The sequence below is a fragment of the Lepisosteus platostomus genome (assembly GCF_059453375.1).
Source record: "Lepisosteus platostomus isolate fLepPlt1 chromosome 5 unlocalized genomic scaffold, fLepPlt1.hap1 SUPER_5_unloc_1, whole genome shotgun sequence".
Classification (NCBI taxonomy): Eukaryota; Metazoa; Chordata; class Actinopteri; order Semionotiformes; family Lepisosteidae; genus Lepisosteus; species Lepisosteus platostomus.
The window spans coordinates 252,766-279,319 of NW_028291471.1; the positions used below are offsets into that span (position 1 = coordinate 252,766).

The 26,554-nt window shown below is 48.1% G+C and overlaps 1 long non-coding RNA gene and 5 other non-coding genes across 6 annotated transcripts in view; 3 read left to right on the forward strand and 3 right to left on the reverse strand.

The window, feature by feature from the left end:
• Positions 1–26,554, reverse strand: part of LOC148638367 (uncharacterized) — a 244,654-nt gene that overhangs the window by 144,593 nt on the left and 73,507 nt on the right. The gene's annotated exons all lie outside the window — the stretch shown is intronic.
• On the forward strand, positions 171–258 carry trnay-gua (transfer RNA tyrosine (anticodon GUA)). The gene is given in 2 exon segments: positions 171–207; positions 223–258. It is a non-coding gene; the product is annotated as a tRNA-Tyr (tRNA).
• trnad-guc (transfer RNA aspartic acid (anticodon GUC)) lies at positions 15,795–15,866 on the forward strand. The gene has a single exon. It is a non-coding gene; the product is annotated as a tRNA-Asp (tRNA).
• trnav-cac (transfer RNA valine (anticodon CAC)) lies at positions 16,488–16,560 on the reverse strand. The gene has a single exon. It is a non-coding gene; the product is annotated as a tRNA-Val (tRNA).
• On the reverse strand, positions 18,083–18,155 carry trnaf-gaa (transfer RNA phenylalanine (anticodon GAA)). The gene has a single exon. It is a non-coding gene; the product is annotated as a tRNA-Phe (tRNA).
• trnad-guc (transfer RNA aspartic acid (anticodon GUC)) lies at positions 19,180–19,251 on the forward strand. Its single transcript has one exon. It is a non-coding gene; the product is annotated as a tRNA-Asp (tRNA).

Consider the following 26,554-nt stretch of genomic DNA (forward strand, 5'->3'; position numbering starts at 1 on the left):
CATCAAACATTTTGTAATATCCCTGGAAGTTTATACAGTAGAATCCTGGTTCGTGGCTTAAATTCAAGGTAAATGAGACTAAGGAAACGAGTTGGAAACTTGATGTCGAAGTGGGATTTAAATCACCCATTTCACATTTTACTTCATTGGGCAGTATATGCCACAGCATTCCTTCGATAGCTCGGTTGGTAGAGCGGAGGACTGTAGTGGGGTCAACAGGGAATCCTTAGGTCGCTGGTTCGATTCCGGCTTGAAGGAAGGTGCTTTTCGTGTAATTTAATCAAAGAGTTAAAAACGTTTTATTCAGACATTGATCAAAAGCTCAATAATCGACTAAGCAAAGGCTCCTGTTCCGAATTCAGCCCACGTCTGATTGTCTTGTTTTGGCCAAGATCTGATCTTTGAATTAAGGGACTACACTGTCTGCTTTGTAATTCAAAAATACATACAAATGTCAAGTTTTTTGTAGATATAAAGGTGTTCTCTGTTTTCAAAGGATAGTTACTTAATTGGCATAATGATTTGGTATTGATTTTGTATCGTTGTATTATAAAGTTTGTGCTTTCTGTGTTTTTATCGTATTGTGAACTTATTTTTTAAACAAATGCTTACAAAGGCAAACACGGCACACATCTGTTCATACCAGCGGTGAATTGTACATTTTTATTAAGTACAAGCTACTGTGCACTTCTGGGAGTATAACAGGTTCGATATAAAGTGGCAAAAATATAGAAGGGGAAAACACCCCAGACTGCATTTAAAGCCCTCGTTGTGACTGTTTTAGATAAAATGGCGTACTATGCACGAAATGTTGCAGAAACACAATCTGATATTTTGATACAGGTAGGCCAGCGCTTCCAAAGCATGCAGGTGTAGAACAGGACTTAATGCATTTTTATACAAAAATTCGTATTCTATATTCTGGTCGCTTGCAGATTAGAATGGCATATGTTTAGCAATAATATTATTTATGGTACCTGAAAGTTTCAGGTTGTTGCACAAAGCTAAGGTATGCGTATACGTGATCTGACAACTGGAATCAATTTCCTGTCGTTAAACTCTGTTTATTTTTAAGTTGAGGCCCAGGATCCAAATCTTCAGTTCTGATTTTTTAAAGTGATATCTTTCCTTCCTGTCGTGGAAGTCACACGATGTGAGCAATTGTTTTTTTTTACGTTGCGATCCAAAGAGCCTCAGACGCACAGTCTAACAGTAACCAAACCAGAATGGATTCTGCTGGGAGCCGGGCTGAGCTCATTCTCACTCCCTGTGCTGAAAACAGAATTATTTCTTCCCCGAACATCGTCTACAGATCACTTGTGCGCTTTTAACCTTCTCGCAGCTACGGGCGAGACTAACGCTCATGATATGAAGGCACCCGCTGGAACACATTCTCTAACTCTCACAATCGCGACAGACTTCGCTTTTTTAAAAAAAAGTAGATATAGCCCTGAAAAAAGCATTAGCTTTATCAGTTTTTACATTAATCTATTTTGAATCAAAGTTTGATTTTTTTTATTGCATTTTACATTATAATAATAATAATTATCATCATCATCATTATTGCTTACACTTATATAGCGCTGTTCTGGATACTCCACTCAATGCGCTTTACAGGTAATGGGGACTCCCCTCCACCATACTCCTGAATGATCACAGAGAGTGAGGACCTCGGTTTTACGTCTCAGCCGAAGGACGGCACCTGATTACAGTTTAGTGTCCCCGTCATTGTACTGGGGTATCAGGACCCGCATGGACTGCAGGGTGAGCGCCCAGCGACAGAAACCAGACGTGTGTCGGGCTCGGCTGTGAGCAGGACAATGACGTCACGGGGACAAAGTAGAGGAAATCAAAACGGTTCTATAAAAGACCCGTGTCAGCTGTTGGTTTGCAGTCTGGACTCTGAATCCTCCGATCTGATTTTAAATCTCTCTAATACCTGAGCGGCTTCTTCCGAGTATTTATTCGTATACTTATTAGTAGTATGAAGGATGTGACAAATTTATGATTTCTGGAACAAAATGGTTTTTATTTGCATTCGAAATGAAGCGGAATTTTAGCGCGACACACAAACCCTTTGTCTTTTTTAGAAAGTAATTTTTAAACAGACATAAATGTAGAAAACTTGTTTTATTTTAGCACTACAATAGCAGGGTCAGTGGCGTAATGAATAACACGTCAGGACTTCCATCAGAAAATTATACTGTAGGTTGGACTGCCGTCTGGCTTGTTTCGTTTATACCACTTACATTCTTTTATATAAAAGAACTCCACCTGAAAGCTATAGAACACACTTTAGGTAAGTTGTCTGCAGCCTCATGCGAATTTCGACAACTTACCCAAAACACTTGTAAGAAAACCGGTTCAGGGACGCCAAATATGTAATCATAGTGGCTCTCTGAAGGCACCAGTTCTGTAGGGTTTGGGCATTTACTGAGACAATTATTAATTGTAGCAGTAAATCACAAAGTTGATTCTTTTGATGGCTTAAGAATCCAACCATGCGACATAACTCAAACAACGCACACACACAGGTACTAATACACGAGGATACATTTATTAATACATAGAATATGCATGTAAAAATAACAGATCTTATCGAGAGGGTTATCAGAATACAAAAGATATATATTCAATCAGTTACAAAGAGTTACATATATCAAGAGGACATACGTTCAGTATATCATTCATTAAGACCGTTTCATAAATGAACTTGGTTATAACTTCTACATTAGATACTCGAAACAAGTACATAACTCTTAGGAATTAAATTGATATCAACTGGTTGGGATAACAATTTAATTCTCGAGCTGTAATGCATTGAAGTTGAATACTCATCCAATCTCTGGGGATTCAGATCTCCTGCGGGCACAAAGAAAAACTCTTTGCACTCCGCGCTCTCTGGCTCCGTGCCAGGCTGTGCTCTGCGGCTTGCGACGGTGCGCTGCTGATGCTCACTGTTGGCTTTAACTAGCAAAGTTTGTGCACAGGAGAAAAGATGACTGTGGGTCCCAGCAAGTCAGGAAGAGGACCGGTTCGTTCCTGATGAAGAGCTAGTTCTGAATAGTGATTCAGCTGTCCACAGTTCCGACCTGTTCACGAGGCCTGCTGCTGGTTACTCTCTGGCAACCTCCACTCTAGACTCTTAGAACAAAGGAAGGTTCTGGCACTCGGACACACTAGCCGTTCCGTGGTTGTCCGGGCTGAGTCTCAGGATGGTCAGGAGGCGCTCTGCGAGAATGTCCTGCCCTTGGGAGCCTTCTGGTCCTGGGACGTCCTGCCCTGGAATTCTCCTTTGAATTCCCTTTAGAACAGTCCACAGAATCCTCTCCAGAATCTTACTGAATCTCGTTGAATCTCTCAGGCTCTCTGTGTTGCCTGTTTTTACCTGGAGGAACTTCAGCTCATTGATTGGCTGAAAGTTCCATGGGCATCAGAGTCCCACGTGGGTTACTCCCTAGACAGATAGGCGCCAATGGATGACCATTGATCATGATAGCCAGGCTTAGCTAAGTGCACCCCCCTTTGGGAGCTGTCTTTTATCAAAGGAACCCTAAATCAGCCTGCATGGTTTCTCTGTGGCTGCACCACAGAGATGAACAGAGAAATGAGGCCTCATTTGGGAAGGCTCAGAACACTTAATTCTTTCTTATTAATAAGCCTCGCCGCTACATATCCCCCCTTTTTGAAGGTCACGAGGTCCTGAGGCATTGTTGCCTTCAAAACAAAACAGAGTTAAGTGATGTTCCTTGCCATTAGAACATTAATCTTAAATGTCCACATTACTCCTCGAGAATTCATACCGGAACCAGCATTGGATACAAACAGGATGAATAACATCTGGAGTATGTATAAACACGGTAGGAGACATTATCTAAGTCTAGGAATTACACATCAGGAAGTTCACTGTCAATATCTGATACCTCTGTAGTAGATATTTGGGAAGAAGTAACTTCCTTTCTTTTGGCATGCTACCTTTGACTCATTCATGCTACCCAGAGTACATCTTGATGTGAGAGTACATCATTCAGAGTACACTGTCAGTCATGATCCAGCTACCTGGCAGTAGTGTTACAATAACAACAGTTCCTGTTCCCAGCCCCCCCGATAAACCACAACACCTGTGTTGGGTATCTGCTAGGGTGGTTTGGAGGTTTGTTCCATTAAAGCAAACTCAACTACCTGTACCTCTTCAGGGCTTACTGTTTCTTGGATTTCTATCCAATTCCTTAGTGTGGCACCTGAAGGCATCCACGACCTCAAGTTTGGTCTTAAATTGTCTGGTTCCAGACCATACAGTATTAAGTTCAAGAACACTGTGGCCTCCTCGGGAACTTGCAGGAAAACTGTTTGATTAGGTAGCTGCATTGCGGTAGCTGTATCATGCCTGTCACAAGTCATAGTGTCAGTTAAATGTGGTGTGCTGACCAGCCATTTACTTCCCACCTGCTCTTCATGGGGTTCATTAACCTCCCTCTGCCCATTAGTAGCTTTACACCCTTCATTGGTGAATCGTTTAGACACAGCCAATGGATAGCTTTGGTAGCCATACCCATCTCAAGATTTGGAACCGAATTCAATCTTGGATTGCCTTCTGGGTGAGCTATGAGCGATGGGGTTAATGTCACATACTCCTCTACTGAGAAGAGTGGAATCAAGTGGGTTGGGAATTGTGCCATGGTTAGACTGGCTACAGTGGCACTAAACTCCCTTAACAGGTCTTGTGTCAACATTCTGGCCTGTTGCACACAAGCATAAACCCAATGTATAACACCGGCAATCATGTCCACTGGTTGGGGAATAAGGTTTAACCCTGTTGCATAGGAAGTTGCCTGTAGGGTTTTCCCTAAGCTTTCCAACTTTTGCTGCTGTCGATACAGTCTGTCACTACCCTCTGGCATCTCTGACACCTGCCTTCTTGGGGCAGTCAGGGTGAGAGTGCCAGTAGCACACAAACCTACCAGAAATAGCAAATGCACAACAGTGGTGGCAGCAATCAGTCCTCCCAAAAGTCTTTTCGGGTGGCTGATCCCAGTCATCTCCTTCTGAGTGACTGTTGCCTTTCTAAGCTGGCGCAGCGTGTACATGGTGTCTTTCTCAGTATGCCATGTGGCATCTTGGGCACCAACATCCTGGAAATCTGTGGAGATCTGACGCAGCTGCTGATGCTGTTCCTCCTTTTCCAGGGCATCTGCTCTTTCGATTTGTTCATGCCTGTGCTCTAGGAACCCTGCAGGGGGCGGTGCAGCGGTGGAGCATGCCTGACCCTCGGCTGAGTGGTCATCTGGAGTGTCTGAGTGATCTGGGATTGTTACCCTATTCTCACTGTTCAGGTCCACCCTGCACACTTCCCGATTGAGGAATCCCTCTATCGGCATGTTTACAATCGTTCGCTGGGCGTGGGTGTAGGACACCTGCTCGCTCCCCCCTTCCCTCGCTAAGGGTTCAGGGAGCTGCCCCAGCAGTGGGATAGCTAGTTCACTGTCTTTGAACTTACTATCACTCACCAGGCCCATGTCAGTGCAGGCGGGGATTCTGACACCTCTCTTTGCGATGTCCTGCACTGGCAGGCGGGTGACTTTACCATCCAGCTCCAGTCTGGCTGAACCACTGTTGGTCAGACTCAGACTGACAGACTGAGCTGGTGGCCGTAAGAAAACCGTCTCGGCTTTCATTCCCTGTCCCTTCTGGGGGACTGGGTGTGTAGGCAACCCTGCCGTTGAGGCAGGAACAATCAGGTCAGTCTCACTCACTACCTGGTAGTTGTGAGAAATAATGTTACCTGACTGCAGGTTCCCTGGGTCACAGCAGAGGGAATCGGCATCTGGGATCAGGTGTGTCCACAGCGCAGTAGTCTCAGCGTCCAGCTGGACCTCCTGTCTAACCTGTGAATGTTGCACTAGGGGCACCTGGCGGTGGCCCTGTGACAGCTGCTCAAGCAGATCCTCACTAATAGAGGACCTCTCAGGGCTAAGGGTGAGGGCTTCATCACCAACCTGCTCTCCTGCCATCTGGATCCCTTCCACCACTGCAGGGTGGTGGTCCTGACCCCTCTTGGGTGCCAGGGTGCACAGGGAAAGCTCCTTTTCATCGCCAGGTGGGGAGATCTGCTCCTCTTTAGGGACGTAAAAGGTGTGTGCTTTACCTGGTGGATCAGGCGGCTGCTTGGAGCACCGCTCCTGTGGCATGGAGGCTGTTGGGACCTCAGCCGGGACACGACTTCCCTGTATATCCGGGGAACAAGGAAATATTTTTATTTCTTGTCCAGAGGGAACAGAAGGAATCTCCGCATGGGCTTCTGTGTTCGGTGGGCACTGTGTGAGCACAGTCTGCCTCTTGGCCCCCCTTTCCTTCTGTACAGAAGGCTTAGGAGCCTTGACCTGTTTCCACACCTTGCCTTTCTGGTGATCCACCAAAGGTTCCTCTCTGAGTCGCATGCCCTTTTCTTTTTCTACCCGTTTGAGCTTGCCGTGTGACATCAAACACCTTTCAACCTCAGTGTCAATCAGTGTCTCACTGGGTAAGACATCTCCCATGGCAGCCTTGAGGTAAAAGCTTCTTGCTTTTCCTCTGCGTTTTACTGCCTGCTCTGTGACTTCAGGGGTGGAGTCAGCACTCACTTGGGAGTGGCTGACCTTATCCAGGCAGGAACCATTCCGCTCAATCAGATAGACTGAGGGAGGAAGAGGGGGCGGGTCTCCGCCTCCTCCAGTGGAGAGTATCAGCTCATTCACGCTTCCGGCAGCCTTGGGGAACGGTTGTCCCTGTCCTAATAAAGCTTGTTCAAGCCTGGCCAGGCGGGCGGCTACTGAATCCTTTTGTTCAGTTTTTTCTAGCCCTTTCCCTCCCCTGGTGTTCTCATGGCACTTAGGACGCTGGGTGCGGTCCAGTGTGCCTGCTTTGGAACGGGGCTTAGCCAGCTCAGGAGCCTGTGCTCCTTCGAGCAGGGGGGAATTAACCCTCCTGGCTCTGACGGCGAACACAGTCGCTTTAACAGCTTTTTGCTCAGAGCGACTTTGGACATCATACTCCCAGGCTTTCTGCACGAATCTCTTGATATCAGTCATTTTCATGGTCTGTGCATCTGTATGCATTAAGATCATCTTTCTGACTGACGGGTGGAGATTCGCAATGAATAAACCCTTGAAATGTGTGTTCTCTTCGCAACCCTCATCATTTCGCCCTGCAAAATAAGTTCGTCTAAGTCTCTCGTAATATTCGCGAGGGGACTCTGCTCTCTCGTGCTTAATGTTAAGAGCGGCGGCTATCGCGGCAGTTGGGTCAATAAACGCACTGTATTCTTCGATAAGTGCTTGACAAAGCTGCTCAAAATCATTACAGACTTCTTTCATCTGCCTAGCCATCCACTCATGTACAGCTCTGCTGGTAGTTTTTCTAACCAGAAACACTTTCTCCTGTTCTGTGGCGTTTGGCAGGTACTGCAGGTTATACCTGAGGTCCTGAATATAACTCTCGATATTATTCTCTGACACTGCCGGGTCAAATCTCTCTATGTCCTTCGCTAGCTCTCTCAGAGAATGGAGATTTATCCTTCTAGCTTCTCCGCTGACGGAGATATGGAAGAGATCGTGGTCAGACCTGTCGCTGCTAGAGAGAGTGCTTAATAGCGACTTGAATTCAGACCTTTTAGCAACCATCGTTAAACTTAAAGAGTATTACTTTTCAGTACGAAATTACAGTTTTACCACAGAAAACCACAAGATCAAGTATGCAATCAACCCGGTAGATCGCAAAAGATCACAAACAATCAAGCACTGCTTAAAGAGCAAGGGGAACTTTTTCCTTTCGGCTTTCAGCACACTGTATTGTCGTGTATGAAACCCGCGGCGTTTTATATGAATTATTCACTTGGTTGACTCATTTCAGTCTTGCCACGCCCACCCAGGGACGCCAAATAATGTAGATTAAACTGACTCATAGCCGTTTCAGGGACGCCAAATATGTAATGTTAGTGGCTCTCTGAAGGCACCAGTTCTGTAGGGTTTGGGCATTTACTGAGACAATTATTAATTGTGGCAGTAAATCACAAAGTTGATTCTTTTGATGGCTTTAGAGTCCAACCATGCGACACAACTCAAACAACGCACACACACAGGTACTAATACACGAGGATACATTTATTAATACATAGAATATGCCTTAAACTAACAGATCTTATCGAGAGGGTTATCAGAATACAAAAGATATATATTCAATCAGTTACGAAGTGTTACATATATCAAGAGGACATACGTTCAGTATATCATTCATTAAGACCGTTTCATAAATGAACTTGGTTATAACTTCTACATTAGATACTCGAAACAAGTACATAACTCTTAGGAATTAAATTGATATCAACTGGTTGGGATAACAATTGAATTCTTGAGCTGTAATGCATTGAAGTTGAATACTCATCCAATCTCTGGGGATTCAGATCTCCTGCGGGCACAAAGAAACAGTTGCAGGCTGTTGCTGTCCAATCCGCGCTCTCTGGCTCCGTGCCAGGCTGTGCTGTGCGGCTTGCGACGGTGCGCTGCTGATGCTCACTGTTGGCTTTAACAAGCAAAGTTTGTGCACAGGAGAAAAGATGACTGTGGGTCCCAGCAAGTCAGGAAGAGGACCAGTTCGTTTATGATGAAGAGCTAGTTCTGAATAGTGATTCAGCTGTCCACAGTTCCGACCTGTTCACGAGGCCTGCTGCTGGTTACTCTCTGGCAACCTCCACTCTAGACTCTTAGAACAAAGGAAAGTTCTGGCACTCGGACACACTGGCCGTTCCGTGGTTGTCCGGGCTGAGTCTCAGGATGGTCAGGAGGCGCACTGCGAGAATGTCCTGCCCTTGGGAGCCTTCTGCTCTTGGGCCGTCCTGCCCTGGAATTCTCCTTTGAATTCCCTTTAGAATTGTTGAATCTGAATCTGAATCTGAATCTGAATCTGAATCTGAATCTCACAGGCTCTCTGTGTTGCCTGTTTTTACCTGGAGGAACTTCAGCTCATTGATTGGCTGAAAGTTCCATGGGCATCAGAGTCCCACGTGGGTTACTCGGCCCTACCAGTCCCTGATTGGTTGATCAAGGTGAGATATGAGTCACTTAGTCCTGACACTTAGTAATGCAGTCCAGATGTCCAACTGGCACTCCCTAGACAGATAGGCGCCAATGGGTGACCATTGATCATGATAGCCAGGCTTAGCTAAGTGCATCCCCCTTTGGGAGCTGTCCTTGGACCTTAAATCACCTTGCATGAATGGTTTCTCTGTGGCTGCACCACAGAGATGAACAGAGAAATGAGGCCTAATTTGGGAAAGCTCAGAAACACTTAATTCTGCCTTATTATTAAGCCTCGCCGCTACATATCCCCCCTTTTTGAAGGTCACGAGGTCCTGAGGCGTTGTTGCCTTCAAAACAAAACAGAGTTAAGTGATGTCCCTTGCCATTAGAACATTAATCTTAAATGTCTACATTACTCCTCGAGAATTCATACTGGAACCAGCATTGGATACAAACAGGATGAATAACATCTGGAGTATGTATAAACACGGTAGGAGACATTATCTAAGTCTAGGAATTACACATCAGGAAGTTCACTGTCAATATCTGATACCTCTGTGGTAGATATTTGGGGAGAAGTCACTTCCTTTCTTTTGACATGCTACCTTTGACTCATTCATGCTACCCAGAGTACATCTTGATGTGAGAGTACATCATTCAGAGTACACTGTCAGTCATGATCCAGCTACCCGGCAGTAGTGTTACAACAACAACAGTTCCTGTTCCCAGCCCCCCGATAAACCACAACACCTGTGTTGGGTATCTGCTAGGGTGGTTTGGAGGTTTGTTCCATTAAAGCAAACTAAACTACCTGTACCTCTTCAGGGCTTACTGTTTCTTGGATTTCTATCCAATTCAATAGTGTGGCACCTGAAGGCATCCATGACCTCAAGTTTGGTCTTATGTTGTCTGGTTCCAGACCGTACAGTGTTAAGTTACCATGCTGTACTATGGCCTCCTCGGGAACTTACAGGAAAAATGTTGGTTAGATAGCTGCATTGTGGTAGCTGTATCATGCCCGTCACAAGTCACAGTGTCTGTTAAATGTGGTGTGCTGACCAGCCATTTACTTCCCACCTGCTCTTCATGGGGTTCATTAACCTCCCTCTGCCCATTAGTAGCTTTACAACCTTCATTGGTGAATCGTTTAGACACAGCCAATGGATAGCTTTGGTAGCCATACCCATCTCAAGATTTGGAACCAAATTCAATCTTGGATTGCCTTCTGGGTGAGCTATGAACGATGAGGTTAAAGTCACATGCTCCTCTACTGAGAAGAGTGGAATCAAGTGGGTTGGGATTTGTGCCGTGGTTAGACTGGCTACAGTGGCACTAAACTCCCTTAACAGGTCTTGTGTCAACATTCTGGCCTGTTGCACACAAGCATAAACCCACTGTATAACACCAACAATCATGTCCACTGGTTGGGGAATAAGATTTAACCCTGTTGCATAGGAAATTGCCTGTAGGGTTTTCCCTAAGCTTTCCAACTTTTGCTGCTGTCGATACAGTCTGTCACTATCCTCTGGCATCTCTGACACCTGCCTTCTTGGGGCAGTCAGGGTGAGAGTGCCAGTAGCACACAAACCTACCAGAAATAGCAAATGCACAACAGTGGTGGCAGCAATCAGTCCTCCCAAAAGTATTTTCGGGTGGCTGATCCCAGTCATCTCCTTCTGAGTGACTGTTGCCTTTCTAAGCTGGCGCAGCGTGTACATGGTGTCTTTCTCAGTATGCCATGTGGCATCTTGGGCACCAACATCCTGGAAATCTGTGGAGATCTGACGCAGCTGCTGATGCTGTTCCTCCTTTTCCAGGGCATCTGCTCTTTCGATTTGTTCATGCCTGTGCTCTAGGAACCCTGCAGGGGGCGGTGCAGCGGTGGAGCATGCCTGACCCTCGGCTGAGTGGTCATCTGGAGTGTCTGAGTGATCTGGGATTGTTACCCTATTCTCACTGTTCAGGTCCACCCTGCACACTTCCCGATTGAGGAATCCCTCTATCGGCATGTTTACAATCGTTCGCTGGGCGTGGGTGTAGGACACCTGCTCGCTCCCCCCTTCCCTCGCTAAGGGTTCAGGGAGCTGCCCCAGCAGTGGGATAGCTAGTTCACTGTCTTTGAACTTACTATCACTCACCAGGCCCATGTCAGTGCAGGCGGGGATTCTGACACCTCTCTTTGCGATGTCCTGCACTGGCAGGCGGGTGACTTTACCATCCAGCTCCAGTCTGGCTGAACCACTGTTGGTCAGACTCAGACTGACAGACTGAGCTGGTGGCTGTAAGAAAACCGGCTCGGCTTTCATTCCCTGTCCCTTCTGGGGGACTGGGTGTGTAGGCAACCCTGCCGTTGAGGCAGGAACAATCAGGTCAGTCTCACTCACTACCTGGTAGTTGTGAGAAATAATGTTACCTGACTGCAGGTTCCCTGGGTCACAACTCTCTGCATAAAGCAGTGTCTTATGGCCATGACATCCCACCCCCACCACTCTCAGTGGAAAGCACTGTCGTAACCCACCTCCTCCGCTCTCTGCGAAAAGCAGTATCTTCAGGCCCTGACATCCCACCCCCGCCACTCTCTGCGTAAAGAAGAATCTTCAGGCCCTGACATCCCACCCCCGCCACTCTCTACGTAAAGAAGTGTCGTATGGCACTGACACCCACCCCTCCACTTTCTGTGTAAAGCAGTGTCATATGGCCCTGACATCCCAATCCCGCCACTCTCTGTGTAAAGCAGTGTCATATGGCCCTGACATCCCACCCCCACCACTCTCTGTGTAAAACACTGTCATAAGGACCTGACATCACACCCCCACCACTCTCTGCGGAAAGCACAGTCATATAGCCCTGACACCCACCCCTCCACTCTTTGAATAAAGCAGTGTCGTCTAGCCCTGACATCCCACCCCCGCCACTCTCTACGTAAAGAAGTGTTGTATGGCCCTGACATCCCGCCCCCACCACTAACCGCGTAAAGTAGTATCGTCAGGCCCTGACATCACACTCCCGCCACTGTCTCCGTAAAGAAGTGTCGTATGGCCCTGACACCCACCCCTCCACTCTCTGCGTTAAGCTGTGTTGTCAGGCCCTGACATCCCACACCCGCAACTCTCTGTGTAAAGCAGTGTCATATGGCCCTGACACCAATCCCTCCACTCTCTGTAAAAACCAGTGTCTTATGGCCCTGAAACCCTCCCCTCCACTCTCTACATAAAGCAGTGTCTTCAAGCCCTAACATCCCTTCCCCGCCACTCTCTGTGTAAAGCATTGTCGTATGGCCCTGACAACACACCCCCACCACTCTCTGTGTAAAGCAGTGTCGTTAAGCCCTGACATCCCACCCCCGCCACTCTCTACGTAAAGAAGTGTCGTATGGCCCTGACACCCACCCCTCCACACTCTGCGTTAAGCTGTGTTGTCAGGCCCTGACATCCCACCCCCGCCACTCTCTGTGTAAAGCACTGTCGTATGGCCCTGACATCACACCCCCACCACTCTCTGCGGAAAGCAGTGTCGTCTAGCCCTGACATCCCACCCCCGCCACTCTCTACGTAAAGAAGTGCCGTATGGCCCTGATATCACACCCCCACCACTCTCTGTGTAAAGCACTGTCGTATGGCCCTGACACCCACCCCTCCACTCTTTGAATAAAGCAGTGTCGTCTAGCCCTGACATCCCACCCCCGCCACTCTCTACGTAAAGAAGTGTCGTATGGCCCTGACATCCCACCTCATCCGCTCTCTGCATAAAGCAGTGTCGTACAACCCTGACATCCCTCCCCCGCCACTCTCTGTGTAAAGCACTGTCGTATGGCCCTGACATCACACCCCCACCACTCTCTGCGTAAAGCACTGTCGTATAACCCTGAGACCCACCCCTCCACACTCTGCATAAAGCAGTGTCGTCAAGCCCTGACATCCCATCCCCGCCACTCTCTGCGTTAAGCTGTGTTGTCAGGCCCTGACATCCCACCCTTGCCACTCACTGTGTAAAGCAGTGTCGTATAGCCCTGAGACCCACCCCTCCACTCTCAGCATAATGCAGTCTCGTCAGGCCCTGACATCCCACCCTTATCACTCTCTGCGTAAAGCAGTATCGTCAGGCTGACATCCCACCCCTGCCACTCTCTGCGTAAAGATGTTTCATATGGCCCTGACACCCACCCCTCCACTCTCAGCGTTAAGCAGTGTTGTCAGGCCCTGACATCCCTTCCCCTCCACTCTCTGCGTAAAGCACTGTCGTATGGCCCTGAAATCCTGCCTCCTCTCCTCTCTGCGTAAACCACTGTCGTCAGCCTCTGACATCCCACCCCCACCACTCTCTGCATAAAGTGGTGTCTTACTGCCCTGACATCCCACCCTCTCCACTCTCTGCATAAAGCGGTGCCTTACTGGCCTGACATCCACACCCCTCCATTCTCTGCATAATGCAGTGTCGTCAGACCCTGACATCCCACCCTTGCCACTCTCTGGGTAAAGAATTGTCGTATGGCCCTGACACCCACCCCTCCACTCTCTGCATAAAGCAGTGTCGTCAGGCCCTGACATCCCACCCCCTGTACTCTCTGCGTAACGCGGTATCGTCAGGCCTTGACATCCCACCCCCGCCACTCTCTGCATAAAGCGGTGTCTTACTGCCCTGACATCCAACCCCTGCCACTCTCAGCGTAAAGCAGTATCGTCAGGCCCTAACATCCCACCCCTGCTAATTTCTGCGTAAAGCAGTATCGTCAGGCCCTGACATCCCACCCCCCCCCACTCTTTGCGTAAAGCAGTATCATCAGGCCCTGACATCCTACCCCCACCACTCTCTGCGTAAAGAAGTGTTGTATGGCGCCGACATCCCACCTTCTCTGCTCTCTGCGTAAAGCAGTATCGTCAGGCCCTGAAATCCGACCCCCGCCACTCTCTACGTAATGCAGTACAGTCAGGCCATGACATCCCACCCCCGCCACTCTATGTGTAAAGCAGTCGTATGGCCCTGACATCCCGCCTCCTACGCTCTCTGCGTAAAGCACTGTCAACAGCCTCTGACATCCCACCCTCACCACTCTCTGCGAAAAGCAGTATCTTCTTGCCCTGACATCCCACCCATGCCACTCTCTGCATAATGCAGTCTCGTCAGGCCCTGACATCCCACCCCCCACCACTCTTTGCGTAAAGCAGTATCATGAGGCCCTGACATCCTACCCCCACCACTCTCTGCGTAAAGAAGTATCGTATGGCGCCAACATCCCACCCCGGCACTCTCTGCGTAAAGCAGTATCGTAAGGCCCTGACATCCCACCCCTGCCACTCTCTGCGTAAAGAAGTGTCGTATGGCCCTGACATCCACCCCTCCACTCTCTGCATAAAGCAGTGTCGTCAAGCCCTGACATCCCACCCCCTCCACTCTCTGCGTAAAGAAGTGTCGTATGGCCCTGACACCCACCCTCCAGTCTCTGCATTAAGCAGTGTCAATAGGCCCTGACATCCAATCCCCGCCACTCTCTACGTAAAGAAGTGTCGTACGACCCTGACATCCCACCCTCGCCACTCACTGTGTAAAGCAGTGTCGTATGGCCATGACACCCACCCTGCTACTCTCTGCGTTAAGCAGTGTTGTCAGGCCCTGACATACCTTCCCCTCCACTCTCTGCGTAAAGCACTGTTGTCAGGCTCTGACATCCCACCCCCACCACTCTCTGCATAAAGAAATGTCCTATGGACCTAACACACACCCCTTCATTCTCTGCATAATGGAGTGTCGTCAGGCCCTAACATCCCACCCTTGCCACTCTCTGGGTAAAGAATTGTCGTACGACCCTGACATCCGTCCCCCACCACTCTCTGCGTAAAGCAATGTCGTATGGCCCTGACATCCCACCCCCTCCACTTTCTGCATAAAGCACTGTCGTATGGCCCTGACATCCCACTCGTGCCACTCTCTGCATAAAGCAGTGACGTCAAGCTTTGACATTCCACCCCCTCCACTCCCTGCGTTAAGCACTGTCATATGGCCCTGACATCCCACCCCTGCCACTCCCTGCGTAAAGAAGTGTCGTATGGCCCTGACACCCACCCTCCAGCTCTCCGCCGCACCAGGCTTCCGCTCGATAAGCTACTGGACACACCTGCCCCTTCTCACACAGACCGTGGAAAAGCCCCCTAGTGGGAGGGCTCTCTCTTCCTCCCTGGAGCTCTTGGACACGATGCACAGACAGAGCGCGGGGAGCCGCCGCCTGCAAACACAGCTCCAGGCGGGACTCCGCTCCGCAGGAGCCACAGAGCGGAGGAGATGGGGGCTGCTTAGCCCCTGTGCAGAGACTTGAGCTGTTGTTGCTGCGGACGCTGTCTTTTCTTTTCACGGGGTAGGAGTGAATGTTAAGTTGCCCTTAGAAATGAAGCAGAGCACTTCAACGGCACTGGTGTGTGTGTGTGCGCCCTGGTGATTCTGGGAGACAGATCGAACCTGGGCTAAAAGAGAGGGGGCTTAGCCCTCTTCCATTTGCTAGTTCAAAGTTGTACAACCCTTTGTATCTGCTAGGCGGCGCAGTCGTCGTGCACAAAGAACGCTTTGAAAAGCGTCAAAGGCAAGTCATTCCGAGTTGGTCGTTTGTGTTTTCCGTTCAGACGCGAAATGCTGACATGATCTCTCGGCTCTTCGGTTGTCATTTCTGCTCCGTAAAGGGATCACAGCACGCGTCGGCTTCCAGCATGCTGGGTCGGGACACGATGCCGGGGGTTGGAGAGAGCGATGTCTTCCTCGTTAGTATAGTGGCAAGTATCCCCGCCTGTCACGCGGGAGACCGGGGTTCGATTCCCCGACGGGGAGTAGCTTTTCTTTCACCTCCTTAGAGAAATGACTGCCTTTCACTTCTCTGTTTTCTTTCACAGCGTCGTGCACCTTTTCATTGCTCTCGCTTTCAGAGCCTCCGCACGGCACACGACTCGACATCAGGAAGCACATTGAAGTGAAAGCAGGAAGCGCTGCGACATGCACTGTGCAGATCCCGCCACACTAAGAGGTGAGTGGGTCTGTTCGATGCACAAAGAACGCTTTGAGAAGCGTCAAAGGCAAGTCATTCCGAGTTGGTCGTTTGTGTTTTCCGTTCAGACGCGAAATGCTGAAATGATCTCTCGGCTCCTCGGTTGTCATTTCTGCTTCGTAAAGGAATCACAGCACGCGTCGGCTTCCAGCACGGTGGGTCGGGACACGATGCCGGGGGTCGGAGAGAGCGATGTCTTCCTCGTTAGTATAGGACCTGTCACCTGTCCCCACCTGTCACGCGGGAGACTGGGGTACATCAGGACGCGCCTTGAAGTGAAAGCAGGATGCGCTGTGACATGCACTGTGCAGATCCCGCCACACTAAGAGTTGGGTCCAGTGGGTCTGTTCGTTTACAGCGCTAGGCGAATCCCCAATCCCCTTTTGTGCCTGGCGACAAAAGATGTCTGTTTCCGCCCGGTTTCAAACCGGGGACCTTTCGCGTGTGAGGCGAACGTGATAACCACTACACTACGGAAACGGTGGGAAGACGTGCCCAGCGGCCCAGCGCTGAGCTTCGCCAATGCGATTCAGCTGCTTCCAGTGCCTTTATTGGAGTGCGCTGATGGACCGTGCTCTCTCTCCAGAGACCAGCACGCCTGTCATGGACGGAGCAGGAAAGGCGGCGCCACATTCTACAGCCCTCTCCACGCAATCGACGAAATCGGGCTACTGAAGTGGAGAAAATCGCCTCTCCAGAAAGTGCAAATATCATCTTGGAGACTATAAATCCTATTGCCGAAGGTCAGCCCTGTCTACCAGAGTAACCCTCCCACAGCGATGATCAGCTCGTCTCACACGCGAGAAGTTTCGGTTGGAAACAAGCGCCCCCTCTTCTCGCACGTTTTGCACGTTCGAGTAGTTTTAATGCGGCTCTTTCGTACACGGTGCTGATCTTTTGGAAAGCAGGAGGCAAAACCGAGTCGAACCGCCTGGGTGAAAACCAGGAACCCTAACCGCTAGACTATATGGCAGCGAACAACCATGCTGTTCACGGCATCAAGCAAGCAAACTACATAAATATGAGAAAACACGCAAGAGAGTTGTCACTCAGAGTGTCGAAGGGTCGATGTATACTGGGGCTCAGTTGAAATGCAACGTCAGGACTTTTCCGAATTATGTCACACGAAGAGAGCACAGCCCTTTCCGCCCTGCCGCGTGTGTCTCGGTAACTCGCTGTGATCGTATAGTGGTCAGTACTTTGCGTTGTGGCCGCAACAACCCCGGTTCGAATCCGGGTCACGGCAGAATAGGGGCGTCTGCTTTTACTACTCGCACGAATGAAGGCAAAAAAAAGCCAATCGACGTGAACGAACGGCGCTTTACAGAGGAGTACTGCCTGACTGGATCGTTGATGAACGACAGAGGCCACTCCGACCTCTTCTCGGTTTTCTTCAATGACTTACTAAGGATCTTCTTCACATTCGCCCATGCAGGGGAAGCCAGTTACACCAAAGCAAACGCAGGAAAGTGCATTTCAAGCAGAGACCAGGAGGGACTTGTTTACACCGAGAGTGGGCGGAGAATGGAACAATGCGCCCAGCCCTGTTGCTGGAGCCGATTCTTGATGAGCTCTTGGGCTCACTAAGAGGCCCCCGCTGGATGCTAATCTTTCTGTTGTTCTTGCAGGTCCTGCGCTGCTTTTGAGCCGACAGAGCTCGTCCTGGTCTGTCGGCACAGCCCAATTGCAAATGATCGGCTCCGCGTACAGAAGGAACGTGCGTTTGGTACAAGAGTGCACGAAGGCACCGGAAATACATTGGGAACAAATGACCGGTCGCTCAAGACCTCTGTGAAGTACAGGAGCGTGCAAAACGAGGCTGTTTCCGCCCGGTCTCGAACCGGGGACCTTTCGCGTGTTAGGCGAGCGTGATAGCCGCTACACTACGGAAACCTGCAGGGACCGCTGCTGGTGTCTCGCTTGCGTTTCGGGCTGAGAAAGGGACGCGTCACTTTAGGAAGGGGGCGCTGGAGAGAGGAACAAAGGGCGCGATGAAACAAAATGCCGAAACCCGGGATCGAACCAGGGACCTTTAGATCTTCAGTCTAACGCTCTCCCAACTGAGCTATTTCGGCAGTGCACAAAGCCCACAGCCACCTGCTCCAGCCTTCCTGTGTTGTGGCATGAGCGCACCAAGAGTAGCGGGAGAGTGTTGCAGGAACGTCACTCAGAAGGAAAGCCACCCAGCTGCGCCCTTTGAGCTCTGTCCAGCGCATCTTCCTCGCATGGACTCCTGCCTGCGACGGGCAGGAAACAATTAGCAAGAACAGAACGACACCCCATGGGTGTCTCATGACCGCACCTTAGGTTGTGACACGTGCAGGTGTGAGGGGTTGCCGGGCTACTTTGGAGCAGAGCTTGGGCGGAGGGGGGGCGGGAAAGCAGACAAAGAGGTGACACCTCAAGGTCTGCACGATCACAGCTCTCCGCCGCCCCAGGCTTCCGCTCGATAAGCTACTGGAGACACCCGCCCCTCCTCACACAGACCGTGGAAAAGCCCCCGAGTGGGAGGGCTCTCTCTTCCTCCCAGGAGCTCTTGGACACGACGCACAGACAGGGCACGGGGAGCCGCCGCCTGCAAACACGGCTCCAGGCAGGACTCCACTCCGCAGGAGCCGCAGAGCAGAGGAGATGGGGGCAGCTTAGCTCCTGTGCAGAGACCTGAGCTGTTGTTGCTGGGGATGCTGTCTTTTCCGCACTCGGGGTAGGAGTGAATGTTGAGTTGCCCTTAGAAATGAAGCAGAGCACTTCAACGGCACGGGTGTGTGTGTGTGTGCGCCCTGGTGATTCTGGGAGACAGATCGAACCTGGGCTAAAAGAGAGGGGGCTTAGCCCTCTTCCATTTGCTAGTTCAAAGTTGTACAACCCATTTGTATCTGCTAGGCGGCGCAGTCGTCGTGCACAAAGAACGCTTTGAAAAGCGTCAAAGGCAAGTCATTCCGAGTTGGTTGTTTGTGTTTTCCGTTCAGACGCAAAATGCTGAAATGATCTCTCGGCTCCTCGGTTGTCATTTCTCCTCCGTAAAGGGATCACAGCACGCGTCGGCTTCCAGCATGCTGGGTCGGGACACGATGCCGGGGGTTGGAGAGAGCGATGTCTTCCTCGTTAGTATAGTGGCAAGTATCCCCGCCTGTCACGCGGGAGACCGGGGTTCGATTCCCCGATGGGGAGTAGCTTTTCTTTCACCTCCTTAGAGAAATGACTGCCTTTCACTTCTCTGTTTTCTTTCACAGCATTGTGCACCTTTTCATTGCTCTCGCTTTCAGAGCCTCCGCACGGCACACGACTCGACATCAGGAAGCACATTGAAGTGAAAGCAGGAAGCGCTGCGACATGCACTGTGCAGATCCCGCCACACTAAGAGGTGAGTGGGTCTGTTCGATGCACAAAGAACGCTTTGAGAAGCGTCAAAGGCAAGTCATTCCGAGTTGGTCGTTTGTGTTTTCCGTTCAGACGCGACATGCTGAAATTATCTCTCGGCTCCTGGGTTAACATTTCTGCTCCGTAAAGGAATCACAGCACGCGTCGGCTTCCAGCACGGTGGGTCGGGACACGATTCCGGGGGTCGGAGAGAGCGATGTCTTCCTCGTTAGTATAGGACCTGTCACCTGTCCCCACCTGTCACGCGGGAGACTGGGGTACATCAGGACGCGCATTGAAGTGAAAGCAGGATGCGCTGTGACATGCACTGTGCAGATCCCGCCACACTAAGAGGTGAGTGGGTCTGTTCGACCACAGCGTTAGACGAATCCACAATCCCCTTTTGTGCCTGGCGACAGAAGATGTCTGTTTCCGACCGGTTTCGAACCAGGGACCTTTCGCGTGTGAGGCGAACGTGATAACCACTACACTACGGAAACGGTGGTAAGACGTGTCCAGCGGCCCAGCACTGAGCTTCGCCAATGCGATTCAGCTGCTTCCAGTGCCTTTATTGGAGTGCGCTGATGGACCGTGCTCTCTCTCCAGAGACCAGCACGCCTGTCATGGACGGAGCAGGAAAGGCGGCGCCACATTCTACAGCCCTCTCCACGCAATCGACGAAATCGGGCTACTGAAGTGGAGAAAATCGCCTCTCCAGAAAGTGCAAATATCATCTTGGAGACTATAAATCCTATTGCCGAAGGTCAGCCCTGTCTACCAGAGTAACCCTCCCACAGCGATGATCAGCTCGTCTCACACGCGAGAAGTTTCAGTTGGAAACAAACGCCCCCTCTTCTCGCACGTTTTGCACGTTCGAGTAGTTTTAATGCGGCTCTTTCGTACACGGTGCTGATCTTTTGGAAAGCAGGAGGCAAAACCGAGTCGAACCGCCTGGGTGAAAACCAGGAATCACAACCGCTAAACCATATGGGAGCACACAACCCTGCTGTTCCGGGCATCATGCAAGAAAACTACATAAATATGAGAACACGCAAGAGAGTTGTCACTCAGAGTGTCGAAGGGTCGATGTATACTGGGGCTCAGTTGAAATGCAACGTCAGGACTTTTCCGAATTATGTCACACGAAGAGAGCACATCCTTTTCCGCCCTGCTACATGTGTATCGGTAATTCGCTGTGATCGTATAGTGGTCAGTACTTTGCGTTGTGGCCGCAACAACCCCGGTTTGAATCCGGGTCACGGCAGAATAGGGGCGTCTGCTTTTACTACTTGCACGAATGAAGGCAAGAAAAAGCCAATCGATGTGAACGAACGGCGCTTTACAGAGGAGTACTGCCTGACTGGATCGTTGATGAACGACAGAGGCCACTTCGACCTCTTCTCGGTTTTCTTCAATGACTTACTAAGGATCTTCTTCACATTCGCCCATGCAGGGGAAGCCACTTACACCAAAGCAAACGCAGGAAAGTGCAATTCAAGCAGAGACCAGGAGGGACTTGTTTACACCGAGAGTGGTCGGAGAATGGAACAATGCGCCCAGCCCTGTTGCTGGAGCCGATTCTTGATGAGATCTTGGGCTCACTAAGAGGCCCCCGCTGGATGCTAATCTTTCTGTTGTACTTGCAGGTCCTGCGCTGCTTTTGAGCCGACAAGCTCGTCCTGGTCTGTCGGCACAGCCCAATTGCAAATGATCGGCTCCGGTTACAGAAGAAACGTGTGTTTGGTACTGTTGTAACAGAAGGAATAAGGTTCTTGATCCCAAGATGAAGTAAAACAGATGAGTTTATTGCATGCAAGGAACAATAAAGCCGAAGTCTTGTTTCCCGCAAGAAACAACAAAACCGAAGTATTGTTCGATGTGCCGGTACAAACTTTTAGGTTATATAGTCCTTGCTTGCTGCTTCAGACATCATTCAATGTTATGGTAAGGGGGGGGGGGGTCATGGTATTTGGCCAGTTAAGAGGCCCAAATGGTCAGTTTAAGATTATGCCCCCAGGGGGTTCCTTGTTCGCATCCTTATCAGTTAACCCCCTTTCCTGCCATAAACACCCCTGTTGCTTAGAAGTCTAATTTTCAGGCAGAACTGACTTAAGTTAACCCTTTTTACATCTTATCTCTTACTTCATTCCCCCCTTATAAAATATGGCATATGTCAGGACTGCCTATTTTTACACATACAATGTCAGGGCAGATCTTTCCTTTTTAGATGTACAGGCATGCATTACCATGACATTGTGTGTTCCACAGTTACAACAATATGTTATTGATGTTTTTGTACAAGTGATAGTTACAATTATACATATAAAACAACCCTAATCCTACAAATACATAAAGTCCTACTCCAGGACCCAAACGCAGACCTCAGCCATGTGGAGATCTATCGTCAGGATCTTGGAACAGCAGTACCGACCCAACTCCGATTATAATTTTTTGGCTTATAGATATGCCAACACCCGGATGTATTGATACCATATCCCCAGTAATGCTCCTCTGGCCTAACAAGCACACTGTTGGTCTTAGGAAGCATCAGACACAGAAACGGTAACAACATCCTTCTTTCTGTTCACTCAGTCTCTGGTGCCGTGGGTCGGTGAAAGTGCGATACGCGGATCCAGCGATCTCATCCTGTCACTCAGATGGCACAGTCAGTAGTTGGTGGCACTTGATATGGTCCCTCCCAGCAGGATTGCAACGTCTGGCAGGGTATCTCTTCTTCACCTACACCCACTCGCCAGGTATCCGGTCATGTCTCCCCTCTACTGGAGGTCCCCAAGCGTCCGGCACCTGTTCACGAGCCCTGTGCACTGCTTCAGTTAACAAACCTACAATACTTTAATAGAGAGTTAGTTAATTCATCAGTGCGTTAGCCAAACTTGGCCTCCAGGGAGCTTCTTTGGCTGCCCGTGATGATCTCAAATGGGCTCAGTCTCACAGTTCTGTTTGCTCCAGCCCGCAAACCGCACAGGACTGCAGGTAGAGCATCTACCCACGGTGTTCCTTCAGTTGATATTTCCTTAGTTGGTCTTTCAGACTGTGGGTGATGGGGGCAATGTGACTTCTAACTTACCCCTAGTGAGACAATTACAGCCTGGCACACCTTCCCAGTGTAGTATGCCCCTAGATCAGTATCCAAGGGGAAGGGCTGTCCGTACCACGGGATCATCTTTGTCATACACTTGGGTATGTGCCAGCCCACATCCCATCATTATACAACCCCACATTTTTACACATTTGTTCTAACCACTATTAAACATCTATTAAAGCCCTCAACCTGAATTCTCCCCTTTCCCCAATAGAGGTTTCACAGGGGTCTCAGACTCCCGCTCTCCCAGTGCCGCTCGTCTGGCATCTGCATCTGCATGGTTGTTACCTTGAGTTACTGGAATTCTTTATTTATTGTGTTATTTACACCTTACTCAAGCTGCTTCTGTCGGCAGCTGTAAAACTACAAATCAGTTCAGAGACAAGCCCAGTATTCTTAACTGGAGTCCCTGCCGTTGTGAGAGAATCCTATTTCTCCATAGCCATCCAGAATTGTGGCCTACATGCAACAAATACATACATTATATACATATACAGTAACCCTTTGTCCACACTTACATATAAAGGAATGGTTGATCCATCTGAGGAAACCCCAGTCTCAGCACCTGTAAGAGAGCTTGTTTCAAATGATTACAGGTGGCTTTTGCTGCTGGAACCAAGGCAATCTTGTCCTTGTACTGCACTCCCCCCTTAAGCAGATCTGTTAAAAGTTGTGCTCACCCCGTAAAAACATTGCACCCTGGCCCTGTTAAAATTCCACAATGCTCGACACAAAAGGGCCTTATTATAACTGCTTAATATTAGACACTCTAAAGCTGAAGCAACTCAGACTTGTGGGTTTCCTCGTCAGGGGAAGAACTCAGAATACCATCAACATACTGAGTGATCACAGTCAGTTGAAGCCACGTGATACCCTGTTCTGGATAGTCATTCTTTGTAATGCATAATATTCCAACCCAATAGATCTGGGATAAAACCACCCATTAAAATCTGGTACTCGGCAAGTAAAACTTGCTGCCCCAATACTCCTGTGGCTTCCTGCCGTCTCCCCATATACATTACTCTATAGCACACTGTTGAATAGAGGAGTGAAACAAGCATGACAGTAGTGGTCCAGTATCCCCTAACAGAGAAACCAACACTCCATTAACAATACATTTTTATCCACTGGACTGGGACAGACTTAGGGAGGCTACAAGGGATTTACAGGATCTAATCGTTAGGTAAACAGATCTTCTCACAAGACGTTATTCTCCCCAGTCTCGATTCTAAACCTACAGCATTTCAGCATGTCTGGTTTCGAGACATTCGAAAAAATCCAAATTGTTTCCACTATTGCAACTAATTGTATAAAAATACAAAAACTGTTTATCTAACTACTTTTACGTCCACCTGTACTGTACTTATACGTTTCAGACACTCTTATATTTTCCAATCTCCTTACAGATGCAGCCATTCAAAGTGCGCGGTACAGACACGTACCGGAGGTAATTGGCTACGGCTTCGTGCATCGTGACACGCGATGACGCAAAATACCGCGGTGCGTGATTGGTTGACCGACAGGGGCACTCGTGGTCCATTGGTCTGTCGTAGAAAGACTTACTGTAAACGTCTTTACTGTGCCCGTTGTAGATATTGAATTTTACCACTGAAGGGAAATCTTAGTAGCTGAGCATAAAAAGAATAGGAGCATACTGTAACGCGTGTGAAGGCCATAAACAATATTAATTTTGGAACATAGACATACAGTATATAGCTGGTCTTGGTACTTTAAAGAAAAAAATACACACCAGTATTCCATTTCTCCCTAAACATTGTAAGCTTCGAAGTCTTTAACTAACGTGATACCGGAGTCAACAAGCATACTTTTAGAATTTGATTAAAAGGGAATATAATATGGAATCGCGTATCTCAAGAATTTAATAACGGTATGATTATATCCATGTACTGCGACAGGGCTCTGTAGGGCTGTTTCGCCTGCCTGTTCATGCGAGCTGTCTTGTAACCTACTGGTCTAGGTGCGTGACTACCAACTGGCAGGTTGTGTGTTCAAATCCAGCTGGTGCTGGACTTTTCATTTGTATTTATTTATTTTTTAATCACGTAACATAAACATATTACCGTATGCAAACTGTACTGTATACAGTATGTATATGTATATTTAATGTCTTAACTGTGCCCAGTTAAGTATTGAATATTCATATCTAATTTTACCACTGAAGGGAAATCTTAGTAGCTGAGCATAAAAAGAATAGGAGCATACTGTAACGCGTGTGAAGGCCATAAACTATATTAATTTTGGAACATAAACATACAGTATATGGCTGGTCTCGGTACTTTAAAGAAAAAAATACACACCAGTATTCCATTTCTCCCTAAACATTGTAAGCTTCGAAGTCTTTAACTAACGTGATACCGGAGTCAACAAGCATACTTTTAGAATTTGATTAAAAGGGAATATAATATGGAATCGCGTATCTCAAGAAATTAATAACGATATAATTAAATTCATGTTGCAAAAGAACTGCAACGGACATAAAAACTCCCTTGCTTTTAACAGAACGTTGCATAATTTCTAACTACGAAAATGCCAGGTGAAAGGATTTGTAAAATATTTTGTTAAAGCAAGTCAGTTTTTTCTGCAACACATAAAATACATTTTTCCAAGAAAGTTTAGCCTTTGTCACTAATGAAACCACTAAATACAGACATAAATATAGAAATCTTATTTAAATCTTATTTAATGTTGGTAGCAGGATGAACTGTCAGAGTGTATATTTTGTTGCAGAGTTGCTGCAAGATGTTAACAGTGAAAAAGGTATTTAGAAATGAGTTATTTCAAGATGAAAAAGAAAACATACACGAAACATGGTTTCATTATGACAAAAATCGGTCTTGAGATATTTTTAACTTGATTTACAGTATTTGAACGGTATGTCTTAACACCGATACTACAGTGCTTAAATACTGCTCAAATACTGCTTAAATACTGCTCACAAACACTGCTCATGTTTCTAGGTTTATATTATGCATTCCATACGGTCAAATTACTTTTGAGCAACTAATAAGAAGCGCGAAACGGTATGTGTTTTAGTTTCATTTTGTGCTGGGACCCGTGGATTGATTAGAGATATCAAGTACATACAAGTCATTTTTTAAATGTTGTAGTTCGTCTTGAAAAAAATGTTACGAGTACATCATCTATCAACAATTACACAGGTTCTGTTTCCATATTGCGGATTTTGGTTACGTAATATTATTTTCTAGATTTCACGTTGTGAATATATGTTTTGGGCAAACAGAGCCGCAAAGAAGTTAATTATTGGTTGTTGGTTTTTTTTTTTGCAGTTTTATCTAGAACAAGCGATGCTTAAACCTTTGTCTGATTCTTGTGAAACTATCCACACGACAGTTACAGTACCTAGGAGTTGACTTCAGTGATGTCACTGATGGGATGTTTCTAAAAATCCATTCTCTGTAAAACGTCTTCTCTAGTTGTCCTGCATATGTATTCGCTAATGAAGCTGTGTGTTCTGAGCCTGGATCTCTACATTTCTGTATGAACCAGTTTAGAGGGCTAAAGACAGCTTGTGTTTAAATTGAGTGTAAGGCAATTTATGCTTCTAAAGTCATGGTCAGCATTTATTTTTGTACTGTGCTGTAAACTTGTTCTGTGCCAAGTCACATTATTTTATAGCGTTTTTATAGCGTTATCAAATCCGGTGGCGCTGTGTGTTAGTTTACTGACTCCCATGTCACATGGTCTGTGATTGAAACCTGTAAAACCGGTTTAATTCGTCACAGCCAGCACTCTTCAGGTGTGAGGGTCTTCTGCTCAGAATGAAACGCTAAAATGTTTGTGTATATTCTAATGGTAGTGGGGGCAGGGTGTGTGGGAACAGGTTTGGTTGAAATTGCATTGGAAATCTATGTTCTTCACACCTGAAACATTTTCTCTGAAAGCATTTTCTTCGCAGTTTAACCGATCTTGTTACAGCATGTTACAGTTTACTATTATTAACCATATTAATTTTAAGTGCTTAATGTAAAA